General features: G+C 38.3%; 1 pseudogene; it reads left to right on the top strand.

Moving 5' to 3' along the window:
* Window positions 1-9,940, top strand: part of LOC127793297 (mediator of RNA polymerase II transcription subunit 8-like) — a 34,108-nt pseudogene extending 24,168 nt beyond the window's left edge.
* The last annotated feature ends 6,307 nt before the right edge of the window (window positions 9,941-16,247 follow it).

The raw sequence follows: 16,247 nt of genomic DNA, 5'->3' as shown, positions 1-16,247 counted from the left end.
GGGTGAATGCTGCAAGATGAAGGTAATTTTAACCTGTAAGCCACCGGTCCAACCTCCCTCTCAATCTCAAACGGACCATAGAATCTAGGAGCCAGTTTCTCATTGGCACGACCAACCAATGACTTTCGACGATAGGGAATTAGTTTTAAGTAAACTAGATCCCCTACTTGAAATTTTACTGCTCTTCTCTTCACATCAGCCCCTTTCTTCATTATAGCTTGAGCTCTTTGTAGCTGTGCCTTAAGTTCTTCCAGAATGTGATCTCTCTCGACAAGCTGCTGCTCTACCACTGAAACCGAAGTGGATCCCTTTTCAACTTTAAGTATTGCTGGCGGTTCACGCCCATAGACGGCCGGGAAAGGTGTAGTTCTAGAGGCTGTGTGGTATGAAGTATTGTACCACAATTCTGCCCAAGGCAGCCACACAAACCAAGATTTTGGTTTGGAAGAAGCGAAGCAACGAAGGTAGGTCTCCAATGTCCTATTCAGCACCTCCGTTTGACCATCCGTTTGTGGATGGTAAGCTGTGCTGCGTTGGAGCTTGGTACCTTGGAGACGAAAGAGTTCCTCCCAGAATTTGCTCATTAATATCTTATCCCGATCAGACACAATGGACCGTGGTAGACCATGAAGCCGTACAACCTCCTTGATGAAGACTCCTGCCACTTCTCCAGCAGAAAAAAGGGTGTTTCAACCCAATAAAATGGCCATACTTACTGAGTCTATCAACCACCACCAGAATTGAGTCTATTTTTCCTGACCTGGGTAAGCCTTCGATAAAGTCCATCGCAAGGTCTTCCCAAATTTGATTTGGAATCGGAAGGGGTTGCAAAAGTCCTCCTGGTTTGAGTGCCAGTACTTTGTTTTGCTGGCAAACCGCACAGTGGCTTACATACCTGTGAATGTCCCTCTTCATCCCCAACCAATACACACTTGCCGCGATCCTCTTGTCTTCAAGAATCCCGAGTGCCCCCCAACACTCCCATCATGACCCTCATGTAAAAGCAATGGGAAGAGAGAAGAACCCTTCGGTAGATATATCCTCCCTTTGTAAAAAAGGAAACCGTCCACCAACTGAAAATGGGGTCTGGAAGTAGGATCCCGCTGGAGGTCCTTGACCACCACTTGTAGCTCTTCATTGTCAGCTACCTCCTTAGCTAGCTGATCCAGTTGGAGAACCTGAGGAACGGTTAAAGCTAGGAGGGCAGCAAAGTGGCTGATGCGGGACAACCCATCAGCCGCTTTATTCTCCAACCCAGGTCTATATTGGATTTCAAACCGAAATCCCATTAACTTCACCATCCACTTCTGATATTCTGGACTCACCAATCTCTGTTCCATCAAGAACTTGAGACTTTTTTGATCCGTCCTGACCATAAATTTCTGTCCCAAGAGGTAGTGTCTCCATTTTTGTACCGCGAACACAATGGCCATTAGTTCCCTCTCATACACTGATTTCCTCCTACCGAACTGATTAAACGCCTGACTAAAGTATGCAATAGGTCGATGGTCTTGCATTAACACAACCCCCATGCCATGTCCCGAAGCATCCGTCTCCACCTCAAATGGTTTGTCAAAATTCGGCAAAGCCAACACGGGCAGTGACACCATGGCAGCTTTGAGCTGGCGGAAAGCTTGCTCAGCCGCTTCATCCCAAAAGAAATTACCCTTCCTGAGTCTGTCTGTGAGTGGCCAAGCTATCTTGCCATAATCTTTAACAAAACGCCTATAGTACCCGGTGAGACCAAGAAAACCACACAACTCCTTCAGTGTGGCGGGAGAGGGCCACTCTAACATGGCTTTTACCTTGTTATAATCAGCCGAGACTCCTTCATGTGATATAATGTGACCTAGGTACTCAATTTCCAATTGTCCGAACGAACACTTCCTCTTATTCGCAAATAAATGGTTAGCTGCTAATACCTCCAGAACAGAGCACAAGTGTTGTGCATGCTGTTCAAAGTCTTTGCTAAAAACCAAGATTTCGTCGAAGAAAACTAGCACGAAACGCCTCATCTGTTCTCTGAAGATGTCATTCATCAGTGACTGAAATGTGGCTGGCGCGTTAGTCAATCCAAAAGGCATTACGAGGAATTCGTAGTGGCCTTCATGCGTCCGGAATGCTGTCTTTGGAATATCCTCTGCCTTGACGCGAATTTGGTGATACCCAGACTTAAGGTCGAGTTTGGAGAAGACCTTGGCTCCATGAAGCTCATCCAGCAGCTCTTCAATCACTGGAATTGGGAATTTGTCGGCCACTGTCACCTTATTTAATGCCCTATAATCCACACAGAACCTCCACCCTCCATCTTTCTTCTTGACCAGCAGAACTGGGCTCGAAAAGGGGCTGGAACTGGGTTGTATGATCCCTGCGGCTAGCATCTCTCCTACCATCTTTTCAATCTCGTTTTTCTGTAGATAGGGATAACGGTAGGGCCGCACACTGACCGGAGTTGTGCCTGGCAGCAGGTTGATGGCATGATCCTTCTTTCTGGAAGGAGGCAGCCCTTCAGGTGCTGAAAACACCTCCTCGAACTCAGCTAACACTTGCTTAAGGAACGGTGGGATCTCGACCGTTTTGTCACTGTAATCAGATGCCATCGTTCCCAATTCAAGCAGCACTCCTTCTCCATTCTCCTTGAAAGCCTTCATCATTGCCTTCAGGGATACCAAGCTTTTGCTCAAGCTAGGGTCGACCTGCAAGGTCACGGCTAATCCCCCCACCTGGAACTTCATAGTCAAGGCCTTCCAATCCACTCTCATTTTTCCCACTGCAGCCAACCACTTCATCCCAAGAATTACATCTGAGCTACCCAGCTCCAGAGGTAGAAAATCTTCCACTATTTGCAAGTTTTGTAGATGCAACTTTACCCCCTTGCAAATCCTGACCCCTTGCACTGCCATTCCCGTTCCCATGAGAACACCATAACCAGTCGTTTCTGTTCGCGGTAGTCCCAGTCGTTGAACTAACTCGGCCGCTATAAAGTTGTGCGTCGCCCCCCCATCAATCAGTACTACTACTGGTTGCCCTTCGATAACGCCTTGTAGCTTCATGGTCTGCGGTGTTGTTAAACCAACCACCGAATTCATAGAGAGTTCAATGATTTCACTGCCTTGGTGCACTTCCTCTCCTCCCTCGTCTTCTCTCACCTCCGTGGTTCCCCTTTCGGATCCTTCCCTCTCTTTCTCTTCATCATAGATCATCATAACGTGCAGCTCCTTGTTCTTGCACCTGTGGCCAATCGAGTATTTCTCATCACAACGGAAACACAATCCCTTCTCCCTCTTGGCTTTCCACTCAGCCTCACTGAGCCGTTTAAAAGGAACATTACTACCACTCTCGGCCACTGGTAGCTTACTGCTCACCTGGTTCGAGACTCTCGAATAAGGAGTCGGGCTTCTGGATTGTGTGGGAGGGATTCTAACGGTGTTAGTGGTAGAGTAGGTGGGAATTTTACTTCCCACTGGTCCGAACCCCCTACCGCAGCTCAAGACGGCTGCATTTTTATCCTCTATACATTGCGCTATTAGCATGACCCGATCCAACCCCCTGGGTTATAATACCCTGATCTTAGCCTTAATTTCTGGCTTAAGGCCGTTGATGAAATGTCCTTCCAAGAACGCCTCAGAGACGTCTGACACAGGTACCGCCAATGCCTCAAACATCAGCCTATATTCCTTAACCGTGCCTTCTTGTTGCAGAGCAAGGAACCTCTCTTCCAGCGATCCTTCTTGAGTTGGGCGGAATCGATTAAGAATTCCCTGCTTGAGCCCCTGCCAGCTACGGATCCCCCTGCGCCTAGACTCCCACTGGAACCAAGCGAGGGCCCCTGCCTCGAAGCATAATGCAGTGGACTCTATCTTTTCATCCTCCGAGAGCTGGTTGATCGTGAAGTATCTCTCCGCCCTGAAAATCCAGTCGTCTGGATTGTCTCCTTCGAAGGTAGGCATTTCCAGCCTCCTACCTCTCCCCTCCGGTCGCCATGCAGCACTCATGCTTCCCTCCATTCTGTGACTCATACCCCCTCCTGGTGTCACTTCGGAATCTGGGGTCAATTCCGGTGGCCAGTCGTTCCCATGAGCCTTAGCCTTCTGCTCCCGTTCCTGTTCGTCCCACCTTGTGCGCATGATAGCAAACTGCTCCAGCATTTCTGCTACGTTCCGGTTGATGGTTTGAATCTCTCCCCTCATCGTGTCAACCTTCCCCTCCAGGTCCCCCACTCTCTTGGTTAAGTTTACCATGGCGATCGACTATTGCTCTGATACCAAAATGATGAGATCCAACCGATAGGAAGGATCTCCAATGGATGAAATGGATTGAATTGTATTTCAGAATTGGAATTACAAGAAAATGAAAGTAAGAACAGCAGCAACTGGGCGTTCGAGAGGCCCAGAACTCTCCTACAATCATTCCAAATTCTTCACACCCTCCTCCCTCTCTTCCTACCCCTTTTATAAGCTGTTATTCCCTTCTCTCTCCTGCATAACCGTATTTGGTTATGCAGGCGTGTCTGCTGGTTTGTTACACAAACCAGCCAAATATCTACCCTACCCCTTAGCACACCAGCTGATTGGTGCCCAAATATCTATCCTACCCCTTAGTGCACCTGCTGATTGGTGCTTTCTCCAGCTGTACTCTCAACTCCCTTCGGATGCTTGTGACGCCTATAGTAAGTATGCAAAACCGGGGGCCTAACAAATTCAAGGGGTAGAAAAGAAGAACATAGGAACAAAATTGGAATTTGGAAGTAAGGAAACAACAAAAACAAAGACAGCAAGGTTAGAACCTATTCAAAATCTGGAAATTAACAGATTTCAGAAACTTGAAGTGTTTTTTTTTTTTTTTTTAAATGATTCCGAACCTGATTTAGAACTTGGCTTTGATACCAAAACTGATGCAAGTAGATGAAGATTCCTTTAATTGCATCTAAAAACCCATGAACAAGATGAGCATCATCCCAAGGAAGCTAAACCATATTCAAGCAAACAAAACAAAATAATAAAAGAATGATATAGATGCCACACTCCAGAATAAGAGAAAAAGAAGTTGGGAGTGATAAGCCTTGGTAATTAGACGCCACAAGATTGGAACAATCTTGATAAGTCTCGAGTTCTTGGAAAAGCCAAATAGAAAAGTTCTCCTTTCAAGAAGCACAAAAATAACCCACCTTTTGAAGTATTGACAATCCCCTTTAAATAGAAAAAGAAATATGAAATAACTACCCATAAACTCAATAACTACCCAAATGCTGAATAACTACCAGCCACACACACACTCCACTACCTTAATGACCGCCCCCCTCTCTCTCCATGCCTATAAATACAATTTAACAAATTAAAATTACAAATCAGACAACTAGTTTTTGCTAGCTGTACATAGGCATGAGCTTGACTGCCACGTGTCATCTTCTAGTGGGTTGATGCGTCAATTTAGGTCAGCTAGCATGCTGATTAAATGGACATAGGCTTGACTTTCACTTGTTGTCTTCCAATTGGTAGATTTATCAGTAAAGGCTTGTTTGGCTCGAATATCTTCAATTAGCCCATTGAGTGTCTCTCTCATTTTCTTTGCCTTTGCTTGGGTGATTGGACCTCCTTGTAGGCTTAGAGAATCTTTTGCATCTTCATTGATCGCATTAATCACTCTCTGAAGTTGGTTCCATTCAGCTGAGTGATTTGGAGAGAATGATTATCTAGGGTGATTGGAGATTGTGGAACAAGAGTATTCCTTGGTGTAGTTGGTAGATTGGTGGTAGCTCCACTTGCTGATGAGTTTTCAGCCATATTGTGGACTTACAAATGTTACCAATCAGAGAGAGAGACAAGAAAAAAATGGTGGAAACCTTGCTACGGATCTATGGCTCTAATACCATGATGAGTAGATTTGCAGGAAGTTTCATAGACGAAATAACTTCCATAGAAATTCATTAAGCTGGAAGATGCAAATATATACAACACAACTCCTATGAAAACTCCTAAACTTTAGGCTAAACTTTAGGACTAGATTACACTCCTACTATTTAGGTATAGATTACAACAATTCTTAGATTAAGATAAATACATAAGTGCTAATTTTCTTATCTGATTTATACTTATCTTTAACACCTGGACCTTTCTATCTTCATTTTCTCTTCTTCTTATCCTCTCGGCCACAACTTAGGCCCAACTCAAGCTTTTTTCTTTATCTTTTCCAACAAGATCATTAATTATCTCAGCCATGTGATTTGTTATGTGCTTCCATAGTTATTAAATCGAGACTCAAATCGAGAATCGAAATCCTTATTTTATGAATCGTGAATCGAGAATCGAATCAAATCGTAAGATTCGGTACACATTCTCAATTTTAACTATAAATAATATATATCCATAGAAAATAAATAATGTGTCCACCATGATCAATTCTTTTAAATATAAATAGATAAATAAACTTCTAAATATATTTGCTAAGTTTAAAATTATACCAAAAGGCAAAAGTATATTTATGTTGCCTTTAAATTCAAATTGTACCAAACCAAATCACTTTCAAAATAACAAGCTAGAAAAAAAAAAAAAAAAAAAAAACCCTACAACTATAAGGTTACTAATAAACTCCATTGTTCATAATCTTCACTAGTTATCAATCATCTTTATCTTCAAGTTCAAGAGCATCATCATCTTCATCATCTTCTTTGTTTTCAAAGATAGCAAAATCGAACGAATATTTGATTAAAGAGCACATGCAGACGAAGTCGCACGAATTGGATGAATCGTGCTATTCATGCGATTCACGATCGATTCGTCCGGTTCATAGTTAGGGATTTTCGATTCACCCTATAAATTCGACTCGATTTCTATATGAATCGAGTCGAATCATACGATTCGAATCGTGAATCGTACGATTTTAAGGGATTTTAGATTCACTCTATAGATTCGACTCGATTTCTATATGAATCGAGTCGAATCGTACGATTCGAATTGTGAATCGTAAGATTCTAACAATAGTGTATGCTTCACGTTCAGTAGATGTTCAATCAACACCTACCCTCATGTCTATTATCTGCATCTCATGCAATATGACATGTGATTCATTGTCTTTTATCATTAGTATCTCATACTAATTAAAGGTAGTAGCCTATGGGCTAGTCCATAATTGATTAATCATAGTCTCGTTTTGATAAATCTAAGGACCAAGAATCACTTTAAGAAATCCTATACTAAAGATTCTCATCACATATTCTTAACAACTTAAGAATAAGATCTTTATTAGGAGATATAGGGACTCATTCACATACAATTGGAGAGGTATAAATGAATATATGATCATTTTATTAATTTCCAAGATTTACATATGTCCAACAGATGTCATCCAAATCTAGCATTAGGGCATATCACGAATAAATTATTCTCAAAATTTATTATTATTGGTTGAGATGGAGGAATGACGGAATGTCCTATTATTGTTGGTTAGGGAAAGTGAACATTGTGAATGTTGGAATAAGTTTGCACTTGGATTCATTAGTTTTGGTCATTGAGACACAAGAATCCACTTACATCTCTAGCCCTGCACCCAAGTGGTCCAAATTTATCACCATCTCCCATTTTCCAACATCTGGGAAATGGATCTCTTATATTTCAGTACTCTCTCATGTATTGGAGAGAATTAAAAAAATTTCAGCTTAAACTAGTACATACCCTTGAAGATATGACAAAAGACAGAAATATATGGAAGTGTAGAATTCATGTAGCCGAACCCACATAGTGGGATAAAGGCTATATATGTTGTTGTAAACTAGTACATACTCTCATAATATGCCTATGAATGCTTTTGGTTTTCTTATGCTTCCTTGATCTTTTAAGCTCTCTCTGTTAATTTCTTGATCAATACCATCCATTTTCCAGTTACATGGTCGGCATCAAATGCCATTATCTCAACCATTGGTGACTGAGCAATTCCAGGATAGGCAGCTACCTGCTGGACCAGTTCAGTGCCAGATGAACCAAGGGAACCAGTTGAATCCTTATTTGAGCCAGTTTTTTAGCCCTGTCAATAGTGCATTGTTTAATGCTTCTCAGGAAATGGCAAATACACAGATGGTATATTTGTTTTATTCTTTCGTTTTCAATTTCCTTTTCAATACATTTTTGTTCCTGGAGATAGATATATTTTTGCACTTGGATAAGGAATAAGTTTGACAAGGTAGAAATGCTAAGTACATTTTACATGAACAGATAACTAGAACATAATAAAGTCTAAGATTCTTTTTCTCCTGTTCTTTATTTCCTTTCTGGTTTCTTCTTTCTTTGCTCAGAGAAGCTATTTGTCTTAGACCTCTTTACAGCACCAAGATAAAATTTCTTACTTACACCTCATCTGTGTGGTTTTCTTCAATTGGGCCCATATAACATTTCCTGATATTAAAGAGTTTTTCTGGAAGTTCATAGTTTTGCTTAGAATTATCTTTTAAATGGTAGTTCTGTGAGATCAACTTTATAATTTACAGTGATCCCACATCCAATCTGCAGGGTTTCAACATGAAACATTAAAGTTGTTCAGCTATATTGTTCCTGAGTATTGGCTATAATCAATTCTAAAGGGAATTGGCTTTAATTATGCATAACAGTATAGCTACCCTGCCATTCTAAGACGTTCCATTTTCAGTAAGCGGTTATTGTTTACAACATTATTCCATTATAGAATTTCAACATTATTCCATTATTCCATTGTTTTATGGGAGGTTGAATTTTCCTGGTAAGGTTAAAAATATGGATATAAATTATTTTGGTCTGTCAAATAAAATATCTATGTCTGCACACTACTTTGATGACACCCTTCTACTATTTGTTTGGTTGAAGTTCAAACCATAATCTAACAACACAAGAAAAGCTGTATTCCTTCAAGTAGCAGCTTCTTGTAAATTCTTGCATCCTCCCTTGATCTTTTTAGTAGTCTAGTAGTGGTTTAAGGCTGTATTTCTTTGTATTTGTTTCATCTAGTTCATGTATTATTTTATTCAGCAGTAGCTTGGAAAACCCCAGTTTTTGAGTGTAGTGCTTATTTGATAGACAAGTCCAGTTCTCCATTTGTTTAAAGAAAATATGAATCTATCTTGCTGAAATTGATAGCATGTTTTGTTTTGTACTAGTCTATATTACTTTGTGTATTTTTTATTTTTTATGTCAATTCATAATTGAAATTCTCTTATTTTGCCTGCTCTTTGCTCTTTTCAGTGTTTATTTTCCTGCCCTTTCTTCTGCGAATCCTTCTGTTTCATCTGATGGATTCTTTTTTGTCCATGGCAGATTTCAAACTTGTCAGCTATCACGGCATCGCATTACTTTTGCCAAGAATGCAGGTTAGGTTTACTTGGCTTTACACCCCCCCCCCCCCCCCATTCTTGTAGTAGTGAGGCACGTGAATATAGCACGACGTTGCAAACAAGTGCCATCTCAGATGATGCTGAATCCGAAACATTAGTTAGATATCATGCTCAAGCTAGATTTCGCTTCACTTGTATTTACTTTGATCATATTGTTGAGGAAACAGGATACATTAACCATTCTTCAATTCTTGTTGAATGCCAATGTTATTCAAAATAAGAATACTGATGTACAACATGTGCATGATTAAACAACAGTTGGAAGAAAAGTAGTCCTGCTTTATCCTCGGCCATTCAGAATAGGTATCGATGGAAGAGGAACTCATAGATGTTGGAATATGGATGTACATCAGTTGGTTCAGCATGTCTTAAGAGGCAAACCAGATTGTAACTAAACTGAGTAGAGAACCAATTCAAACCCAACCTGAGGGAAATTGGGTTGATCCACATTTACTAACATCTTGCAGAGCCATGATGTTAGTAAATTTAGTTTGTACTTTTTTATATTATTTTGTCATTGATCAAAACCCTGATTAATTTCACGCTCGCTTTTATCACTATCAGTTTGGACTCTCCAGTGGCAGTTGGCCCCATGCTTTCAAAATTTTGAGTGGTCAGAGTATGAACTACTCCTTTTTGTCTATCTTTTCTCTTGCTTGTTTTGGCTTTGATATTTTACTCTTGTATTTAGTTTTGATGATAAAAAAATCAAATGACTTTATACTCTAAATTAAAGTATATGATTTGATAACAAAAATCAATTTTAAGTGTTCTGTTAAAATGAAAATTAAATGATCTATAATTTTCTATAGATAGAGATTTGCACAAATAAGTATTATAATAAATTTCTTAAATAATTTTTACAAATTGCTTTTGAACCATTGGATAAATGAAGCAAAACATTTTCAAAAACAAAAGTCTATGCATGCTCTTTAGAGATTGATGTTTGTCTTTGAGATGATTTTAATGATAAATTCAATTGTATTTTATGATGGGATTATTTTATTAATTTTTATTTATTTGGTATTCTAAATTTCTTTTATATGATTTATTAACCACCAAAATAAAATTAATTTTATCATATGTCAAAAATCTTGTTATAAATCTCTTAATGACATTTGAAATATTTTGTTTCTACTTGATTAGAATTGTTGAATGAAAATTAAATCTAATACCAAAATAACTTGTGATAAATTTCTTAATGAAATTTGAAATATTATGCTTTTAATTGAATAAAAATGTTGAATGAAAATTAGTTTCAGCAATTTTATGGCAAAAATCTTGCGATATATTTTTTGATGGCATTTGAAAATAATATTCTTTTATTTGATTAAAAATATTGTACCAAAAATTTATTTTTCAAAGAGGTTAAAAATAAAATCGATGTTGTCGGTCCCTTGACTCGAACTCATGTCACTAGCCAAGTCCAAGACTTAAGTATGGGCATAGAAGCACTCCAACCGCGAGCTCCTTATTTACTTATGCACACAAAATTAATTATATAATAATCCGAATTCAAGTGAATTTTTGTCTTGACAAATTGTCGACCGTTTTTATAAAACTGTTGACAGTTTCTACTAAACAGTCAAGACTATTTTTATAAAACTGTAGACAGTTTCTATTAAACTATTGACCATTTCAAATATTGTTCTTGGTTGTTGAATGTCGACAACCCCTGCATCAAAGTTGTTGATAGTTCCTAAAAATTGTCGACAGTTTTGGCTAACATGTCAACAGTTGTTTGAATTTTAAGCTAACTATCGATCGTTTCTTCAAAATTGTCGATTGTTTTTGTTCCAGAAACTTCTAATGGTTAGTTTGCCAACTTGCTCAAGATGCTCTGCTTTCCACCAATAGCTATATTTTTGAATGGGCTCGAGATGCACTATAAATAGAGGATAGATGGATGATTTAAGACATTTAAGAGAATTTATTACAAGCTTACAAGTGTTTATTCTTTAAGTGTTTTATTGTTTTATTTATTTTTCTCTCTAAAGACTTTAATTATCATTTGTATTATTTTATTTAAGCCTCGTATCTATTTTGAGAGATCTTGTAACTAAGAATGTTTACTCTTAGATCATCTCTTATCTTGTATTATTTTGTAAAATTCCTAACTTGTTATGTTAGATGATTTGCTTATTGAAGCAAGGGATTGAAATACCTAATTTGGTGTTAAAGAGTTTGTTTGTCTAAGCAAGAGGTTGTAAATTTATAGCTTGTTGCTAGAGGGCTTATCCAGAGAGATATGAGATTTTTAGTAAATTGGTTAAAAAATCCTTAGTGAGGAATTAAGGTAGTAGATTGGGGGTTGGTTTAAGCTGAACCACTATATATTGTTGCGTCCCTTCTTTACTTGTGCTCTTTGTTTCATTTATTGTTTCAAACATTTCAATAATCCTCACTTACATTAAAATCTTATTTTTCATCAAAAGAATTTTCAAGTTCAATTAATTTTTTAAAATAACCCAATTCACCATTCTTTTGGTATTAGTGCCATTGCTATACAAACTTATTGGGCTTTGACATTTGTTCTTTAAATGAGAAGCAATAGGCTAGGTGTGGTTATAAGATAAATGATGCATTGATGTGTCATGACCTTAGGGTTTCAACAGAGAATTAGGGTCAATTTTAGGAAGAATTAGGATAGAATTGGAGAAAGAAAGGGAAAAAACGAGAGAGAAGAGAGGGAGAATTAGAGAGAATCAGAAGGAAAAGATAGGAAGAGAAGCTGAGGGAAAGATGATACAAGTCCGAGAGGGAGGGGGAATTTGAGAGAGAGTAGAACAATTGTCTCGATATTTTCTGGATAACCCCAACTACAACAGCCTAGTAACTTTATATAGCTACTACAACAACTCAACATATTACAAGATAACTACCCAACCACCTAACTTCCCCACAAATGTTTAACTCCTAGCTAACAATCTATTATTATTTGTTACAGAAGTATCTAACAACCTAATCCCACTATTACAACCCCTTAACCACCCTAACCATATGGGGTCTTGACAATTACCCCTCGGTCCAGAACTTTCTTGTCCTTAAGAAAGTGAGGACAAGAAAGTGAGAGTAGGTTAGCTGATTGCAGAAACTGTTACAACAAGTCGGCTCATGTAGATGAAGTAGCAGTGCAGTAAACAGCTTTGGGACGTATAGCCTCCCAATCTTAGCTCTTTTCCTACTCTTCCACAGCTTGATGGAGCAAGCTTGAAAAACTTTTGTAAGCCCACCAAGGATGATGTAATAAACTTTGTTTTCCCTGTCACTCTGCCTAACAGCTTCTTATTTCCCTCCTGGAACTCCCACTAGGCACGAAATTGGTCTTGACAACTGGAACTAGTTCCTTCACCTCACTGCCTGTCAATTGTTCCTTGCAATAGGCCGAATCAATTTCAACTTTAGAATATCTAATTGTTTTTATCTCCGTCTTTGAAAGTTCTCCATTATTTGTTTTCAATTTTGGAAATCAATTGGCTGAATCAATCACCTCTTGATCCAAACTTCCGATGATATCATCTCAAATATCCTCTTCATGAACTTCTTTTTCAAGGGAATCCAATTGTTCCTCTGCTGCCATGGTTGGCGCGACTGATCCCCTTCTGCTTGATCGCCCATTTCCGACTTCCTTAGTTGCCATGGTTTTTGCTTCCAAGCCCACGGTTCTTGGTCCTGTTCCATGCCTAGACAAGACCGATTTTGAGCGTTCTCTTGGAGGAAATTTGGGCAATAACCTCACTGAATTATGCCCCATGAACATGAGCATAAAGCTCCGAATTTGGTCCATTGAAATTGTTTGAAAAATTCGTCCCATTGCATGATCCAACTTGCGATCAATGGTCTGTTCAATCACGTCGTCAATGGCTCCAAGTCGCATCTGCACATCCGATATGGCCGCTATCACTTGCTGAAGCTGCGCCCTCATTTTTTGTGTCCGATTAACAATTGAAGGCTACGGTTCGAAGCTCTGATAATTCAATCTCAATCACCGGTGATCCCTTCTGAATACGCCTTCTTGAGCGTGCATTATAATACTGTTCTTTGTTGCCAAATTATAACCACCCTAACCATACCGTAGGGTCCTGACATGATTCTACTGTTCTTTTTTGCCAAATTATAAAATGTGTTTCCATGTAGTGTTCAACGGAGAAGCCAATCCCAGTGGTATGATGCCCATTCAGCAGCGGCAACCCACATCAGAAGGTCCATTTGTCAAATTAAATGTCACATAAAGCTGAAGAAGATGCACTAAAACCTCTTCCTAGCTAGATTTCATAGACAATCGAATTAACAAGCTAGTGTTGGTATGGTTATCAACTAAAACGCACCACCACCGCTTCCTAGATTTCAGAGACAACTGAATCAACAACAACCTTATATTGGTATGGTTGCCCACCAAAATGCATCACCACCTCTTCTTAATTAGATTTTAACGACCGCCGAGCCGAATCAACAATGAAATTGCAGACAATGATATTGGTTTGGTTTCCTTTTGTTAATTTGGCGTGAAATCTTGACCATTCTGCCAATTGATATATAGAGGTTCCACTACAGACTTGTATGTAAAGACTAAGACATATTATTACAAATTCATAATTATGTTTATCCACCGTAGTAAAACTAAATATCTTCTACAAAAATAATCATATTACAGTAATAGAAAAACAAAACAATGGAGTTGAAGTGAACTCCAAATGCAAGTTTATGTACTATATTGTATGCACCAAAATAAGTCGTCATCTTGGGCGGGGAAAATTTATATAAATTCATTATACTAAGCTGTTGTAGGTCTAGGTCTAGTAAAAGTTAAAAGTGAACCGCAATAATAGTTTCCTTAATCCATGCAGCAGCACTGACTGGTTTTCACTTTAAGAAAGAGAGCTTAGAAATCTTTTAGACATGAACTCCAATGAACATACTTGTGGAGTTATTGGGATGTTGCTGCTCAACAAGATGGCATTGATTCTTTGGGATCCAATGATGCTGTGGCTGACATTAAGTGGGGGACTCTTGTCTTGGCGATTGGGTAAACAATTAATTAACAGATAGAATATTGGGGCAGGCAGCCAAGTTGGTAATTGGAAGAGGCGTTGCAGAAATTACATTTTAGAGACATACATCATGTAGTGGAGATATTAATTCTGTAATGTATTATAAGAGGCCATTTCTTTTATTTATTTACTTTTTTGTTGTTGTTGTTGTTGTTGTTGTTGTTGCTTTTGAATCAAGTATTCATTCTGAACTCCTCTGCAACCCCTAAACAATCTATTATGTCTTATCCCAATCTTGAATTTACTACCGCAAATAATTTATCTCACCGCACCAATCTACACTTCATTTGGGTTATTTAACCATTGACTTGCTTGCATGCATTCATTTTGCGTACCATTATCAATTTGGTGATCCCAAGTTTATGTGATGAACTCGACATAAATCCCAGCAAAAGGCTGACATCTCCACTACTGTGAGCTTGCCTGGTGGTTCATAGATACACTTACTTGTCTGTCTAGACAATCAAGTTTACTCACCTATATATAATTCATGAACAAACAATGAAATTGTTATCAGGCGGATCAAGCCAAAAAAAAAAAAAAAAAAAAAGATATGGAAGGACACTTTCTAGGAAATAACTTGTGTTATAATGCTTTTGTTTGTTGTGTTATGATGCAGTAGCAGTAATGACAGCTACACACCACCACATAATTAATAGCAAGATATGCTTGCTTACCAGTTTTAGCAGAATGGCTTTGCATCTATAATACCAAATGTTGTAGTAAGATATGCTTCCACAGTGATTCAAAAATGCATAATCATTAACATAATCATTCACCTGACATCATTTTTTTTTGATAAGTAATGGTAAAAGTGTATAATAATCAAAGTGAATTGTACAAATCCACTGGGCATACCCAGACAAAGCCAAAAGGCGACTAAACTTGCTGCAAGGCCAAACTCTCATAGTGAGCTAAAACATAAGAATATAAAGAAAAAATTACTCTGTATATATGTGTTTTAACCTTACTAACCACGACATCAATACAGAGTGATTGGCCCTCAAAAACATGATGATTTCTGACAAACCAAAGGAAATAAACAGTGCTTGCAAGCCCAAGTTTCTTAGCCTTGCATTGCCAAGACGATCCTCTTAAATTATGCCTGCTCCATTATAAAGCTCTGCCTAACGTTGGCAGTCTTCTAGACAATAGATATGTCATCGGTTTTGCCTTGATGAGCTAGACAATAGACATGCACATGATGGCTAATTTCATTTGTGGCTTAACAAATCTTCGCAGAATAGGATTGTACAGTTTTCTTAGATATAGTAACATTTTAGCAGCAGCTACATCTAACCCACTGCAGCAGAGCCACATTAGATATGTCATCGGACTCAAATGTTACCATCTATGCTCAAGCCAATAGCATGATTGCCCTTAGAGCAGGAGTGCCCCCATAGCCTGATCAGAAATCAAAAAAACCCTTTACAATCTCAAACAAATTTTAAGGCCCAACATTGTTTTCTAAAATATCTTAAAACGCTAAAACTTTATTCGTATAGCCAAACAGCCCCTTGGCTAAACAACTGGAAAAAATAAAACAATGCCACCGATCGATTGCTCGACAGCAGCCGATTATTAGATTCTATGGATTGTGGTGGTTCTAGCTACAGCCGCCTTAAGAATATTTGACACTAAGAATGAGTTATTTTGGTGACTTTTTAATAATATAAATAAATATTAAAAATTATTTAAAATTTACTTTGCTTACTTTTTTAAATGCAAAATTATTAATTAAAATTTTATATTCAAATTTAGAAAATAAATATTTTTCAATTGACAATATAAACAAAATGAAAGAATCTAAACACGTAAGAGTTGAATAAGCAAAAAATGTC

The sequence above is a fragment of the Diospyros lotus genome, unplaced genomic scaffold (assembly GCF_014633365.1).
Source record: "Diospyros lotus cultivar Yz01 unplaced genomic scaffold, ASM1463336v1 superscaf2, whole genome shotgun sequence".
Classification (NCBI taxonomy): Eukaryota; Viridiplantae; Streptophyta; class Magnoliopsida; order Ericales; family Ebenaceae; genus Diospyros; species Diospyros lotus.
Note: the sequence above shows the minus strand (reverse complement) of the source record. Positions and strands in the feature narration are given on the sequence as shown.